This window comes from Triticum dicoccoides, chromosome 1A (genome assembly GCF_002162155.2).
Source record: "Triticum dicoccoides isolate Atlit2015 ecotype Zavitan chromosome 1A, WEW_v2.0, whole genome shotgun sequence".
NCBI classification, from domain to species: domain Eukaryota; kingdom Viridiplantae; phylum Streptophyta; class Magnoliopsida; order Poales; family Poaceae; genus Triticum; species Triticum dicoccoides.
In genome coordinates, this window is record NC_041380.1 from 575,445,883 (window position 1) to 575,461,561 (window position 15,679).

Consider the following 15,679-nt stretch of genomic DNA (forward strand, 5'->3'; position numbering starts at 1 on the left):
CGCCGCACCCCTAGGAGATTGGATCTCCTTGGGCCGGCCACCCCCCCTTGGCCCTTCTATATATAGTGGGGGAGAGGAGGGACTTCATACCTGAACCCCTTGGCCTTTGGTTGCCTCCTTCTCCCTCCCCAACACCTCCTCCACCTCCATAGTGCTTAGCGAAGCTCTGCCGGAGTACTGCAGCTCCATCAACACCACGCCGTCGTGCTGCTGCTGGTGCCATCTCCCTCAACCTCTCCTCCCTCCCTTGCTGGATCAAGAAGGAGGAGACGTGGCTGTTCCGTACGTGTGTTGAACGCGGAGGTGCTGTCCGTTCGGCGCTGGTCATCGGTGATTTGGATCACGTCGAGTACGACTACATCATCACCGTTCTTTTGAACGCTTCCGCTCGCGATCTACAAAGGTATGTAGATGCATCTAATCACTCGTTGCTAGATGAACTCCTAGATGATCTTGGTGAAACGAGTAGGAAAATTTTTGTTTTCTGCAACGTTCCCCAACAGGCCCTGTGTAGGCTCCCTAGTGGCGCGCGATGCAACGGGTGCGCGGATTCGGCACCCGGACCTGCGTTCTCCAGGTTCCCCGGCTCGTCGGCGTCCTCCGCCGGCGCAGCTCCGACGTGGGCGCTCCGAAGGCTGCGCACCTCTCCAGCTTTTTCGGCTCGCCTGACTTGCCGGTGCGGCTCCGGCCCGGCAGCCCTGGACCTGCGCTTTCCAGTGTCCCTGGCTTGCTAGCACCCCCCGCTTGCGCAGCTCTGGCCCCGGTGCCCTCGATGGCTACGCCCCTTCCAGCCTCGTCGGCTTGCTGGTGTCCTACCAGACCTGTCCCATCGGCCCGGACCTGCATTCCTTCCAGGTCCTGGCTTGTTGGTGATGCCGCCCGCGGCCCTCCGTTGCCAGCTCCCGTCGCCTCGCCAACCTCCTTGCCTCGTCCCCTCGCCAGATCCAAAGCATGCGTGTCCGGCGGCCCCCGGTGTCACCCTTGGTGACGGGCGCAACCCCCCTCCATGTGATGCCAGTTTCGACCTACACGTTCTTCCTCGTCTCCTGACCTCAACCCGGCGGATGTGGGATTGCTCAGAATCAGCCAGGGCAAAATCTCTGCTCGGCTTGCCGATGCTGCCAGCGGCGACACTCGCGGGTGCCGTAACCTTCTTGGAGGCGCTGTCATGGTCCCTTTCTGCGCCCCTTTGAGCATCGGGGGAAACCTCAGGTCCGTTCCTCGGATCAGACAACGACGACGCTATAACGTTGTTCCCCTTTTTGAAGGCTTTGTCTTGTTGCTCGGCGTCCCCGGTGTTGGATCTTGAGTCTTGCGAGCGATCGCGTCGGTTCGAGCTGCATCTCATGGCGTGGGCATCCTAGGCGCTATGTACGTCCTCCCAGATGCTTCTCCCATGGTTTTCGTCTTCGGCCTGGCCGGGTCCTGCACCCCACTCGCCGATCTCTAGGTGTTCTTGGTGGGAGTACGTTGATCATGTCAAGTCTGAAGCCGCGGCCATTCGAAGGTGGTGCCTTGTGTTAGTTGTGACGTGGTATGGGTGTCCCTTGCCCCGTGTCTCCTTGCCTTATGTGGCCGGAGGCCGGGCTAGGTGGGTTTAGCCATGTGTGTCCCTTGTTCGGGCTGAGCATCCCTCTTCCCTCTGCTCCGGGCACCATATTCACGCCTTTGCGTTCGTGTAGTGTGTTGTATCCTATCTTATACTTTCTCTATTCTCTTCTATCAATGAAATGATACGCAAGCTTTGCGTATTCGTGAAAAAAAAAACATAAAAGTTAGTGAAGTTTAAGATGTTATACTAACTGAGTCCCGGATATGTCAATTTGTTTTCTTATAATGAATCAGGGCCACCAAGCACTACATCCGATGCATATAATTGAGTTGCACATGATAGAATCTAAACTGCAATAGAGCCCACAGGGCGCGATTTTCCAATGCCTTGGGGCCAAGATGCTGCAAACAGTGGTATAAAGCATTAGCAGACTAAAATCCAGCTTCTTGAGTCAGTACAATGTCACTCCATACTGATCAAGTGACAGCTCGTTGCTTCCTGACGCCATGTGCTTGTTATTTCTCTACCATGAGCAGTACTGTACAAAATATCAAAGTTTTTTTCCTTAGAAAAAGAGGATGACTCCCGGCCTTTGCATCTAGACGATGCATACGGCCACTTTATTAATTATTCTCACAAGACCTTACAAAGTAATACCACAGTAAGACTAAAGCCGCCGTCTAAACAACAAACTGTCGCTACACCTATCCAGTTGATGAAGGGGCGCAGATAGCCTGGGCCTAATATCAAATAGACATCGCAGCCAAACCTAACATCTAAGACCTGAGGACCCATCCAGGACGCCTGCCGGGCATGGGTCTCGCCGGTCCGGCGTGCTCTCAGAGGCCGCCGCCGCCAACTGCCACCGCTCCATCTTCAGAACTGTACTGATGCATCAACCTTGCTCGGTCTAGCTATCGTCGACGCCACCATGGCTCCCAACGGCACATCCTCCCTGCGCGCAAACAACTGTGCACGTCGCGGTCACCACTGATACACCTCAGCACCATGCTGCCAAGTACCACCAGCCGACACAGCTTGAAGTCTTTCGAAGATCTGTCGTGCGTAGCACTTGCCGACCAGACATGACAAAGCGTAGCACCTGTCGGTCAGGCATGACTTAACATCTCCACCGAAGCTCCGTGCAAGACGAAGCCGCTCCACCTCCTGCCTCTGACTTCCAGCGCTGCTCCACAAACAATGCTCGCAAGAGAGAAACGACACTGCAGTGCCGCCATCGTCCGATCTGGAACACCAGATCCTAGGGTTTCCCCCAGAGCAGCACGAGTGGGTCGACAGTAGTTACACGATGATGCCTCCATCAAGGTAACGGCGTAGATGGCTCCATCGCCTGCCGACGGCTCGGTTTTCACCGGCAACCATGTCTCCCCAACTCGCAGCCGGGACTAGATGATGGATCTCGAGATCCGATCACCAAGCCTCTGGCCGGCCATCTCTGACGAAGAGCATGACCACCACCATTGGCCAGCGAGACGACGCGAGATGAATTAGGGCGCTGCCAGCGTGCGTCCTGGCCAGCACCACCGGCGCTCGGCCCGTCCCGGACCACGCCTCATGGCCGAGGGCAACGGCAAGCGCTGCCACGACGAGGACGCAGACCGGAAGCCCAGATCTGGCCCACCCGCGCCCGCCACGTGGCCACCACCAAGCGCCGTTCAGGGGCAGCCCCGCCGCCGTGCGGGACGCCGCCCCACGGGCAGCAGGTGCCAGCCACCGGCGAAACATCGCCGCGCGCCACTAGCCGCCGCGAGATCGCCACCGGCCGCTGCGAGATCTGTGCGAGAACGACGAGGACGCCCTGCCGCCACCTTCCCTGGGGACCACGCGGGCTTCGCGGGTGTCCCCTCCGGCGGCGGCGAAGTGGGGGAGGAGCGGGGAGGGGTGGCTGGCGGCGCGGTTAGGGTTTCCCTTGTGCGCCAGAGGCGACGCGTGGGGGACGATCAAGGGGATGTTTTGCAATGTTTCATAAAATTACAATAGACGACCTTTCCATACATAGAACATGAACAACAACACCGGTTGAACGCCTCGCCGTCCCCATGCTCACCGACCTGCAATCCTATCGTGACGTCAGACACAGAAGCTGTCGCCGCCGCCGAACCACCGCGCAAACACGCTCACAAAGCATCGCCTGGTCGATGAACACTGCCAACTATGGATAGTGCATAGTGCATAGTGCATAGTGCATACTCCTAATTACGCGAGTAAATCAACAACTCAAAGAACGAAATAAACTATTGATGCAAGTCAGGAGTCTGACCACTGAATGGGTTCGAACAGCCCACGGATTACTCGACGCACGACATTTTGTCCTATACTATATCATCTATGCAGAGGAAGAAATACGTGCAATATTATTTTATTCGCCCATGTAAATTCAATATATACTTCTAGCATTATACTTTTATCACAAGGTCACACAAATCTAGCAAGTTATGTCTCTAGCAATATTAGTGTATGTGGAACATACCTTTTTTTTTTTTTGAAGATCCGGTGGAACATACTGATCCTAAGCAATTGATAGAACAAGGATCTAATGGTCATGTTAACCCAAACTCGCTAAGCAATGCTTTGGCCATCTAGCCCAGAACCACTGTCGGACGGACGCTGCGTCCTCGGCACCAACACGGTGTACATCCGCCACGCCCAGGCCCGCTCTGCGCCTCCTGCTCGTGCCACCTGCGTGCCAGCACCGCTCGGTTTCTCTGCTCGAACTGCGTCTTCAAGGAGCGGCAAAAACGACAAATTTAACCTATGAATAAAAAGAATTCACAAAGTAAACTGTTGATGAAAAAATTTCATCCGACTGACCCTTTTGTGTAGCGCCCAACAGATAGGCGCCACACTACACTGTGCAGCGCCTGACTAATAGGCATTACACGCCTGACAGCATCGCATTTCAAACTGCCTAAAAATTGCTAAGTTAATGTGTAACGCCTAACAGCTAGGCGCTACACTGTACAGTGTAGCGCCTATAGCTTAGGCGCTGCACTAGTGGACTTTGGAATGGAATCTCGTGTCTCGTTGGGGCCAGCGTTAGTCGGTCATAGTAGTTGTATCTTCTTGGACTAAAGTCAGCTCGCAAGTAGACGCCCTTCCCACACTTCCAAATATTCACCTGCCTACTGTACAGCTCGTGACATACTGCACTTGCAGCTTGATGCGATCTTGCTGCGGTGGTGCCGATCGATCGCTTTGGATTTCGGAAGATTTGGCAAATGTTTAACCCAGCACGTTGCGCCTGGGTGACTGACTCACTGACATTGCATGTTCATCACACTTTCAGGAGCTAGCGCTTTCAGTTCAGGATTTTTACTATATGAACCCATGAATCCATCTCAAAATCAATCGTGGGATGGGATCGGTTGCTTTTTTGACTGGCTAGCTAAATCACAGCTCATCTAAAGGCCCTGTGTTCTTTTGCAAAGAAAAAATTAGTGTGTGCATGTGTACGCACGTCTCTAAACCATACAATCAGCTGGAAGAGAATACAAAAAATGATTAATTCTAAAAAAAGTGAAACAAGAAAGATTAAGACGTATTTTTTTTAGCGTTCTATACAGACCAAAGAGAGCTTCTTTCACAGTAGCGCAGGCTAGGAGAGACAAGACACGACAGTGCTTGTACCTGCTATGCTAATTCAGATTTCTTGCGGTTGACACGACCGTAATCTCTATGTATAGTGCAGCCCAGTTTTACATGCATTTAGACAGTACTCAGATATTTTGAACATGGGGTAGCTAGCTAATCCCCGACAGGCCCCTCTTTCCATGGTACAGAATCTAAGTGAAACAAACCCTTGATTGTGCAACGCCTACGCCTTAGGCGCTACACTGTATAGTGTAGCGCCTAGCTCTCAGGCGTTGCACTCTGACTTAGCAATTTTTAGATAGTTTGAAGTGCGGCGCTGATCAGGTGTGTAGCGCCTGTCGGTCAGGCGCTGCACAGTATAGTGTGGCGCCTAGCTGTCGGGCGCTACACAAAAGGGTCAGCCGGGTGAATTTTTTTCGTCAACAGTTCACTTTGTGAATTCTTTCTATTCATAGGTCAAATTTGTCGTTTTTGCCTCAAGGAGCAGCAGCATTAGGGGCTGGCGCAGCCGCCGCCGCAGAACCGTGGAAAGGTGGAGGGCTACACCTGGTGCCCCTGCGGGCTCGCGATCCTCGGCATGGTCGGCGACAAGACGGCTAGCAGGCTGGCCTCGTAGGGAGAAAGAAGGAAGGGATGCTGGCATGGAGAGCCACCGTCAATCAGAACATGAGCGCTTCCATGTCCGCCTGGTTGTGTAGCTGCACTGCGACGATGTGGTTGTCTCCATAGTAGAGCACGTCGCTGGCGAGCTGCTAATCGGCCTGTGCTTTAAATCTATACACCACACATGCAACAGCAGTATCATGCAACCCCGCGCAGACACGCGAAGCAGCAACAGGACGCGTCAGACCGCAGGCACAAACGCAACACAGAGAGGAGGAGGAGACAGGCGCCCTCAGCGAAAGGAGCCCAAGCATTTCGCGAAGGCGTGCGCCGTGGGAGCACTGAACTTCAGTGCGTGCTCCTACTTGGACGCACAAGCGGCGACCGTGCAGACACATCGTTGGGCTGGAGCTGGACGGTCCAGCGATGGTATCTTCGCTTGGGTCAAGCGAGTGGCCGCTGTAAGAGCTGCCCGCAGGCTGTGTAGGGACCCATGAACGTCGTGCTTCCTCGAGTCTTGCTGCTCATGCTGCTGTCTGTCCGAAAAGAGCATGACGGTGGCGACGGGATTGCGTTTGCGGCGGCCCTCGAAGATGCTGGTAGCCTTGCAAACGCCTGGTTCTGCCCCTGCGTGGTGTCGCACACCACCAGCCGGTCCAGAATAGATCGCGCCGGCCCCTGCCCCTCTGTAGACACCCTGCGCCGGCGGCACCAAGGCCACGATGAAGGGCCGGTCGGCCAGGACGGGAGCTTGCGGAAGCAGTGGCGGAGTTAGATGCAGATTACGCCTGAGGCTGTGCTATGTTGAATGATAAACTTTTATGATTTTCTATGTTTTGTATGAAGAAATTACAAAGAAAGTTTTTTCTAGGCCTGGGGCTATAGCCCTAGCTGCCCCAGGCCTGTCTCCGCCACTGTGCGGAAGCCTACGGCGAGGCAGCAAAGTGGGATGTGGGCGCCGCCGGAATTTAGCAAAGCAACGATCGAGGGGTGAAGTTCAGAAGCGAGGCATGGATGCTCGACAGGAAGGAAGTGATTCCTTTTATAGGCGCAAACTGCGGTGTGACGGTGGCGGCAGGGTTCAAGATAAGAACGGAGTGAGACGTGTGTGATTTGATGAATTCCTTTGCGAGAGTGAGGAGACTGGAAGGACCGAGAAAAACCTGGAAGCAACCACTCAAGTAAACGCACGCCAACACGTGGTCCCATCACGGCAACATGCATCAACCAATCCAAATGACGTGCACCGTATGTAACGTTGGAAGCAAGAGACGTTGTCAAATCAATGGCAGGCACAAACAAACACAACAAAAGGAATGTCCCAGCCCAAACCACACAGAGATACAACATGTCCAGAAAATCTGCGCTTGAACCGCCCCATACACATGCAATCATATATATCCCTTGTCCTCTTGCCGTTGGACCCATGCCCATATCGCCGCTCCCGGCCGGAAGTTCCGATTGGTCGTTCACGTACAGCCACGCGGCATGTCCCCACTCGGCCGCATGCATGCAGCACTGAAATGACTACGTGTCTCTCTCACCTCGCACTTGGACACAGACGCACACCGCCGACAACCGCTTTGCTCGTCTCTCCCCGATGTACGTGCTTCTCATGCCATGCAAACATCCACGTACACTTTTCCTCCCACATATCCAAGCCATCCTGAGCTATTGCACGCTAGAACGGCGCACAGAAAGATTAAAAAGCTGCATGCTCGAGCAACTTCCATGCCAGAACGGCGCACAAAAGGAAAACAAGATGCTAGAGCCACACAATGATGAAGCAAACACGTACAAAAAATTTACAAAACAAATGTACAACCACACATGGGTTTCTACCCAGCCACATTCCAAAGAAATGCACGCGTCAACAAACCAAATGCCCATGAGTTGCTTTCATCCAAGTGGCTAACCATGAGGAAGTAAACATCCCCGAAAATAGGGGCTTGGGTATTCATATTGCTTTGTCAGTTTTCATTGCATAGTTTTCCCTTGAAATTTGGACGGATGTCCATCTAAGAGGAGCTAAGGGCATCTTCAGCCGCGCCCCAGGAAGGCCTCCCCAGGCGTTTTTCTTGCGCCGGCACCGAAAAATCGGCCCAGTCGCGTCCCCAGGAGCCCGATTTTCGCCGGCCTGGGCCGAAAACAGCGTCGGCGGACCCAGGCCGAACCCGGCGCGCTGGGGGCGCCCGGGGGCGCCGGGCGAACTTTTTTGGCGCGAAAAAGCCGCGGGCCCGCCGCGTCAGCGACACGGCTCTCTTCTCGCCCCTTCGTCGTCCTCATCGCCTCGTTTCCCGCGGAGAATCAATGCCAAAGCTGCCGCGCTGCCGCGCCGGTCAGCCTGCGCCATTAATGCCTCACGGGCGGCGCAGTGAAGGCCGGACGACGTGCGTCCCTCGCCCTTCCTCGCCCGCCACGCGTACACACGGCGGCCACGCGTACGAGCGGCGTCTCGGCCTATATAAGACGCGCACCAGCGTGCTCGGCGATCACACTCTCTCGCCGTCGTTGTTCCTCCCTCTCCTCTCTCTCGCCATCGTCGTTCCTTCCTCTCCTCTCTCTCGCTGTCTCCACCCATGGCCGAGCGCTTCCCTGGTGACGGCGCGGCGGCGAACGGCTTCGGCCACCGCCATCTCCACGAAGACGAGGCTCGCCTCCTTTACGAGACCGGGTACCCGGTCCCGCCGGACATGCGGGTGCCCGGCGCGTGGAGGATCAGCGCCGGCGGCGTGCCGGTGCCACCACCACCCACCGGGGCGGCGCGGCGTGCGGAGATCGCACGCATCCGCGCGTCCCTGCCGCGGGCAGCGAGGGAGGGGCCACGGTACGTCCCCGACAGCCCGCTCTGGGAGCCCTACTTCCGCCGCCGTCACGTCGAGCAGCTCGAGGCCACCAACGGCGTCGTGCCCTCCGGCAGGCTCAACTCCAATGGCCGGCGCCGGTGGTGGGGCATGCCCGGGCGCACGTTGGAGGCCGTCCTCGAGTACATCGAGGGCGGCAACACGCCGCGCCTCGAGTACCCCGATCCCCCGTCCTTCTCACGCCGCCGGGGAAGCTCCTGGACCCCGAGGCGCATGGAGACCGGGGGGTCCTCCTCGTCGTCCGGCGGCTCGCCCTGCCTCCGCCCCGTCAAGCCGGAGCCCCAGGGCACGCCGGTCAGTGCTCGCACGCGCAGCTCCGGCGTCCGCATCGGCGCCAACGCCTCCCCACCCACCGGCCGCTTCGTCCTCGTCAAGCCCAAGCCGGAGCGCGGCCTCCCTGCGGAATACGAGGAGATAGCCCGGCGCGGCATCTCCGACGAGGACGCCCTGCGGTGGGCGCGGGACGACTACCTCCGCGACGAGATGGTCCGGCAGCGCCGGGCCCTGGAGGAGATCGCCGCCCGCAAGCATGGGCGCGAGGACGAGCACGGCGTCGTGGTCCTCGACAGCGACGACGACGACGACGCCCCCGGACCGTCCAACCCGGCGCGCCAACCGGGGGAGGGATGCAGCAGGGACGGCAGAGGCGCAGGCGGGGCCGGCGGCGACGACGACGACGACGGCGGCGGCGACTACACGCGATTCTACCGCCTCCTCGGCATGTAAACCGCGTGGGCGGGCGGCGAGGCGGGCGGCGAGGGAGACGGCGGGGGTAGCCCGCGGAAGTTTTTTTCTTCTTTTGTAAAATATGTTTAAGTTTGAACGAACTCGCCGATGTTTGCATTAAGTTTCAGTCGTGTTTGCGCCGTATTTGAATTTTAAAAAAAACGTGGGCGCCGCGACTGGGGGCATCACGCCCCCAGTGCGCGGTTTAGCGCCGGCGCGCCCCCAGGGGGCGATTTTTTGCCCCTCCTGGGGGGCCAACGGCTGGAGATGCCCTAAGTAAGCACATTTTAGCGTAGTACCTATCAGAGTATTTGAAACACGGGAAAGAAGTACCACTCGGGTAATAATCACTTCAATGAAAAAAAAAACTACAGATATAAGCAAAATCATTAATTCACCCTTCCTCAGATTTTAACCATCGTGGAATTCGAGCATGTGATATCTTTTATCAGTAACCAATCCACCTAATTTAAAGAAAAAACGTCATGCATCCATGGAGAAAACTGTGGAGAAAGTAAACTTCATCCAATACAATTACATTGACTAACAGAATAGTTTTCGGACACCACGCTGCATACATGTAAGGCAATCGGTGGAACTTCTTTACGCCAAATTAACAATTCAAGACATAATCCATTGCTTAGTTTTGGAAAAGTGTAACCCTTTACTCTAGGTGGATGTTCAACTTTAAACGGTCTCCACTAAAAATTTGGGTATATCAAAAACCGTGTTTGGAACAAAGAACCACATAATGTGCCTCCGAGATATGCTGTGGGGTTATTGAATTATAGATGTGTCTTCTGTCCATATTTACTCCTATAAAGGAAGGTGGAGTACCTGCCTCCTGAGGGCCATCAGCGTTTTACTCATTTTCTCTTTTTTTGTTTCTCTCTTGGTTTTCAGCGTTTTTTTTATTCTTTGTCTCTTTATCGATTTTTACTGTTTTTTCATTCTTTTTGCATTTGTTTCTTGGTGTTTTTGTTTTTTTGGTTTCTTTTTCGGTTTTCACTATTTTTCTTTTCTTTCTTTTAGTTTTTATTCTACATTTCTCGAACATGCCAAGAACATTTTTTAAAGACACGTTTAACATTTTTTAAATATGAGTTTATCATTTTGTTTAATATGTGGCCAACATTTTTTCTATACATATTTTCAACATTTTTTAAATACTTGATTAACATGTTTCAAATGCTTGTTTGACATTTTTCAACTAGAAGATTAGCATTTTATATATATTTATTTCTTTTAATTTTCATTCTACATTTTCCATGTACGTCAAGTACATTTTGAAATACAAGTTTAACATTTTTTGAATGCATGCTCAACATTTTTTCTATACACATTTTCAACATTTCTCAAATGCTTGATTAATTTTTTTCAAATGCTTGTTTAAAATTGTTCAAAATACAAGATTAGAAATTTGTAATACATGGTAAACATTTTTATACATACTTAACATTGTGAAAATGCTTGATTAACATTTTTCATATACTTATTCAACATTTTTTAAATGATTGATTAACATTTCTCATAGACAAGTTTAAGACTTTTTTTAATACATGGTCAACATTTTTTCTATAAACATTTGGCAGTTTTGAAATATAAGTTTAACATTTTTTTAATACACAGTCAACATTTTTTAGTACACATTTAACATTTTTTGAAATGTTTTAATTTAAAGTATTTTTGTAATATAGAATATCTGGAAACATAAATAAAGTAAATGAAAACAAAAAACATAAAAGAAACGAGAATATGGCATGTGACATGTGGTCAGCGGCGTGATGGGCCGGTCAATATGGAGCTCGCCTTCAGGGAGACTTCCTCTTGTCTTGTCGTAGGCGAGACATATCCACGCCCGGCCGAGGAACGAGGCAAGCAGACACATTTAGGGCTCATTTGGTAGCAGGGGAAAACAGCAGGGTTCCCAGTCAAATCCCTGGAAATTTCTGCCCTTTGGCAATTGGGTCCTGGTTTTGCCACCGCGACATTTGGTTGAGAAGTGGGAGTGCCAAATCCACCCTCTTCCCCGTCAAATCCCTAGGATGAAAATAAACGCTTTGTGAGGCGTGGAAGGAATTCCCTATCTCTCTCGTGTCTATCTTGAGTAGAAAATAAACGATGCCACAGGGTCGGCCCACCCATGGATTCCTGTGCACGCGGAAAATTCTCAACTGTGGGAAGCGTCTGTTATGATTCCGAGCTCATGTGAACAGTATTTTAAAAAAAATCTGATTTTTTGTATGAAACTTTGACAAATGTTTGTGTGATTGCTTACAAAATTTCATCATCAAATGACATTCATGTAAAATGTGACAAAAAGGAAAACCAAAACCGATGCTCCAAAATGTTATTTTTGCTATATTTTGAGTAAATTCCGGTTTTACCCCCTATTTTGACATTTGACACTAATTACCCAATTTAGCAGGATTTCATCCGTTTTACCCCATTTAGCAAAATTGTTGCCATAGTTTACCCTGTTTAATATTTTGTGAGCATTCTGACCGGCAGGTCCAATTGTGTTGTCCCAATTTAACCTGTTTAATATTTTTGGAGTTGGTGGTGTTCTCCTATCATTTAAAAAACAGATCATTCTCCTATTATTTGCAACAGATCATGAAAATACAATGCGAAAAAATTGTGTTATTACGACTACTTTTGCCTATTTGTTCCTTGGGTCATGCTGTCAATTCATCTCCTGATCATGCACTTTTGTCAAACAGATTGTATTTATGCTTCACACTACTTTCAAAACTGATTAGCATCATCTTGTCCTCAATGGATTCAAGCAGCTATCACAAACCATAAAACTCATCCTCCATCTCTGTGCCTTACAACCACTGGAGGAGATCACCCCGAACGAATTGATTTCAGAGCAATTCTGGCAAAGGTTCAGCAAACTGAAGAAGAAAAAGAATTTCGTCAATATTCAAAATGTTGAAAAAAAACATAAAATCAACGTACCTCAGTTGCAGAAGGGTGCCATGTAGACACGTGATCTTCTAATAAACATCTTAGTTATATGCACAGCCTGATGGGGTCCTTACTATGTCGCCAAACTAGGAAGAAGAACTAAGCACTACCTGATGGGGTCACATACATGATTTGTTTTTGAAGTATATCAAATTCAGAGGACTACGCCAACGTCGGCGAGCTTGACGGAGCCATCGGATTCCACGGGGTCGTTTCTTGCCTTGATGTTCGAGCCATACAACTGTGCTCGAGGAAGTACGAAATTGCACGACCGGCCCCTCAGCACCCTCCACCGCCGTCGTCGTCGCCACTACCGCACAATACCTAATCCTAGGTTCGAGCGAGCCTGACGGGTGCGTGTGGTTGGAATCCTGGACGATGCAATCGACTGGGTGCGAGCAACGCAAGCGAGAACGGCTGGAGGCGAGCATGACGCGTGGCCGACCTGGGCGTTGTGCGTTGGACGCAACGTGTGCAAGCTCCATCGGGCCGGTCCCAGTCGAGAGAAGTTGCAAGGACCGGTTCAGCAAGGAGAAAAAATAGGTAGAAAACAATCATCGATGTGGCATGCCAGCTGGACCTAAAATTTGGGACCTACCGGTCAGAATGCTCACAAAATTTTAAACAGGGTAAATTGTGGCAAAACTTTTGCTAAATGGGGTAAAACGGATGAAATCTCACTAAATTGGGTTATTAGTGTCACATATGTCAAAATAGGGGGTAAAAACCAGAATTTACTCCTATATTTTATACGAATGTCATCTGGTGATGAAATTTTGTGAGCTATCAAATTTTTTTTTTGATTATTTTGATTTTATTGTTCACCCGAGTTCAGCTCGGGACTAAGAAGAGCACTTTCGCTCAACCCTGGCCTTTTTACCCAGGGGTATATTATCTCCCTATAAGAACCAAACAAGGCCTTAGGGTGGGCCGGGCCGGCACGTTCGGCCAGCTCTGCTACTCGTTATGTGACTGTCGATGGGCCCAGCATATGTGGGCTCCACTTGACAGTGTGTGGGGCTTTTTTTTGATCGAAAAGCGGTTTCCACCCGCCCCATTTCATTAAAACGAGGCCACATAAGTCGGGCCCCACACACGAACAGTGTGCGCGGCAGCCTTTTCTTCCTCCCGCGGACCTGCCTTGCCTTCCCAATCCTCGCCCACTCGCCCGTCACTTCATCGCTCTTCACCGCCCTCGCTGCCTCCGCTTGCGTCTCCTCGTTCCATGCTTCGGTCCCCGTCATGGTGGCCGTGCCCTCGCCTGCATCTTACGGTTGAGGTTTGAGCCTTCCGTCTACTCCTCGATGCCCTTTTCCTCGCTGGCGATTTTCTCAGTTTTGGCCATTCCTCTTTGCCTTGTGGTTTTCTTCCTCCGCTGCTTAGCTCACTCTTCCTTCCCTTCTTCTTACATGGTCAATCAAGGCAGCCCTTGAAGGCCTTGATCGTCCTTCAGCTCGCTGCTCGGGGAGGTACGTTTTTCCTTGCTCGTCTTCTGTTCGATGGAATGCGCGTGAGCTGACATGCCTTTATTTCTTGTTTTGTTCCGCGTCCAGCTTCTTTGCTCCTCGCTGCGCGTCGGCGAGACAGGTTGGGCGTGATTTCCCTGCCTTTCTTTCTTGTTTGGCTATGCCTATCTATCTTGCCAACTTGTGGATTCGTCCTCTCCATTACGTCGGAAAAGAACACGCCCTTGTATACTTATGCTAGCTCTGAAGCTTATTATGTTTCTGCCTGCTGCTTTCATTAGATTGGTCGTGCATGTTACTCGCTACTTGGTTCTAGGATCCAGTAGTTCTTTTGGTTGCTGATTGGTCGTACCTGTTACTCGCTACTGCATGCAGGTTCATTGTCAGTTTGGTGGTTGTTTTCTCGCCACACTGATTTCCACGAGTTAATTACCTATCCTAGAAATTAAGCTTGGATTTTAGGGTTCAGTAGTAGGGCAGGTTCATTGTCAGCTTCGTTGGCTATTTTGTTGCTCACCGATGCATGAAGGTTAAATGCCCATCGAATAAAATTAACCTATGGTTTCGGTGTCTTTTGTTTGCTTCCTCATGCCTGTGCCATTTTTGCTCGCTTGCGATTTCCTCTGCTTCTTCCATTCTTTTTTTCTCGCTGCCTCTCCTGACGTTCTCTTCCTTCTGCATGTCCTGTTCGACAGAATCCCTATGAGCAGGCGTAGCACCGTTTTATCTGTTTGTGCCTGTACTGCTGTTTGTGTGGTTGTCTTCTCAGTCTCGTCGGTGGGGGCGCTTGGTTGGCCCTTTGGGAGGCATGCCTTTGTTTAGGTTTGATCCATGCTTCTGTGACCTTCATGATTTCCTGCACTGCCTCTTGCAGTTGCTTTGCTGTTTGTCCTTCAGGACATCCTTCTTACATGTATACACGATGGCTATACTTGCTCATTCTTACATGCAGCTTGTCGAGCCATCAAATATGGTGATACTTTGGTTTTGGTTCTTTCAGTCTAATGCCCGATGAGTCTTTTCTTTGCTTCTTATTAGTGTTGTCTTCTGTTTCTTCTTCGTAGTGTTGTCTCCTGTTTGTTCTTCTGAATGGTGAAGCTGCTACTTAGAAGCAGTTTACTGGGCACTCCATAAGCGTAAATCAAAAAAAGGTTCGATCATTTTACAAAGTACATAACTCGAAAGACAGTACTAATTTAAAAAATAGCACGAGTAACAGCTAAAAGCCATATCATATGTAGGCGCATCTAGAAAAACAGGCAAGCTGGATAGTTCCTTTTAATGTTGTCATCTACTTCTTTTTCTGAAAAGACATAAAACAGGCAAGGCTTCGAGTAGTTTTTTTATACACCATGTTGTCGAATGCAGATTAGGTTGGTTCCCAGTGGGCTTTGACGGCCCGTCTGGCAAGTTGTTTGTGCGCTTGGAAGATCTTGCTGCATTTTCTTCTCCACTTTGTTTGTATGCACCTCTTACAGTTTGTCTCCGCCTGTACTTTGGTTTTGCAGGTCCTGTTGTCAGCATCTTCAACTGCTTTAGAGTACTGGTTGCTAGCTCTTCGGTTCTCCATCTTCGTGTCAAGGTTTGCTTTCAGCCGCGGGCCCTCTGTTTTGCCGCTTTCTGTTACTGTTGATTGCTTGCTCTTTTCATACTGACCAGGCATTGCGTACGTGTTGCTGTTTTGTTCTTCCTTCTGCTGGGCGGCTTACTTTTTATACACTGCAGCTGACCTATTCATTCTTATACTCGCAGCTGCTATCATCCATGCATTCCATATTGTTACGTTCTTCTCTCATGTATTGTGCCGCTTCCTGTTCAATGCCTTTATTCATTATTGTATTAGAGCAATGTTGTTGTGCCTGCTCTCTGCTTTTTTAGTTTGG

The 15,679-nt window shown here is 50.9% G+C and overlaps 1 long non-coding RNA gene across 1 annotated transcript; it reads left to right on the top strand.

The window, feature by feature from the left end:
• Window positions 1-13,688: 13,688 nt before the first annotated feature.
• LOC119339103 lies at window positions 13,689-15,378 on the top strand. Its single transcript, XR_005164157.1, has 3 exons — window positions 13,689-13,799; window positions 13,884-13,917; window positions 15,305-15,378. It is a non-coding gene; the product is annotated as an uncharacterized LOC119339103 (long non-coding RNA).
• The last annotated feature ends 301 nt before the right edge of the window (window positions 15,379-15,679 follow it).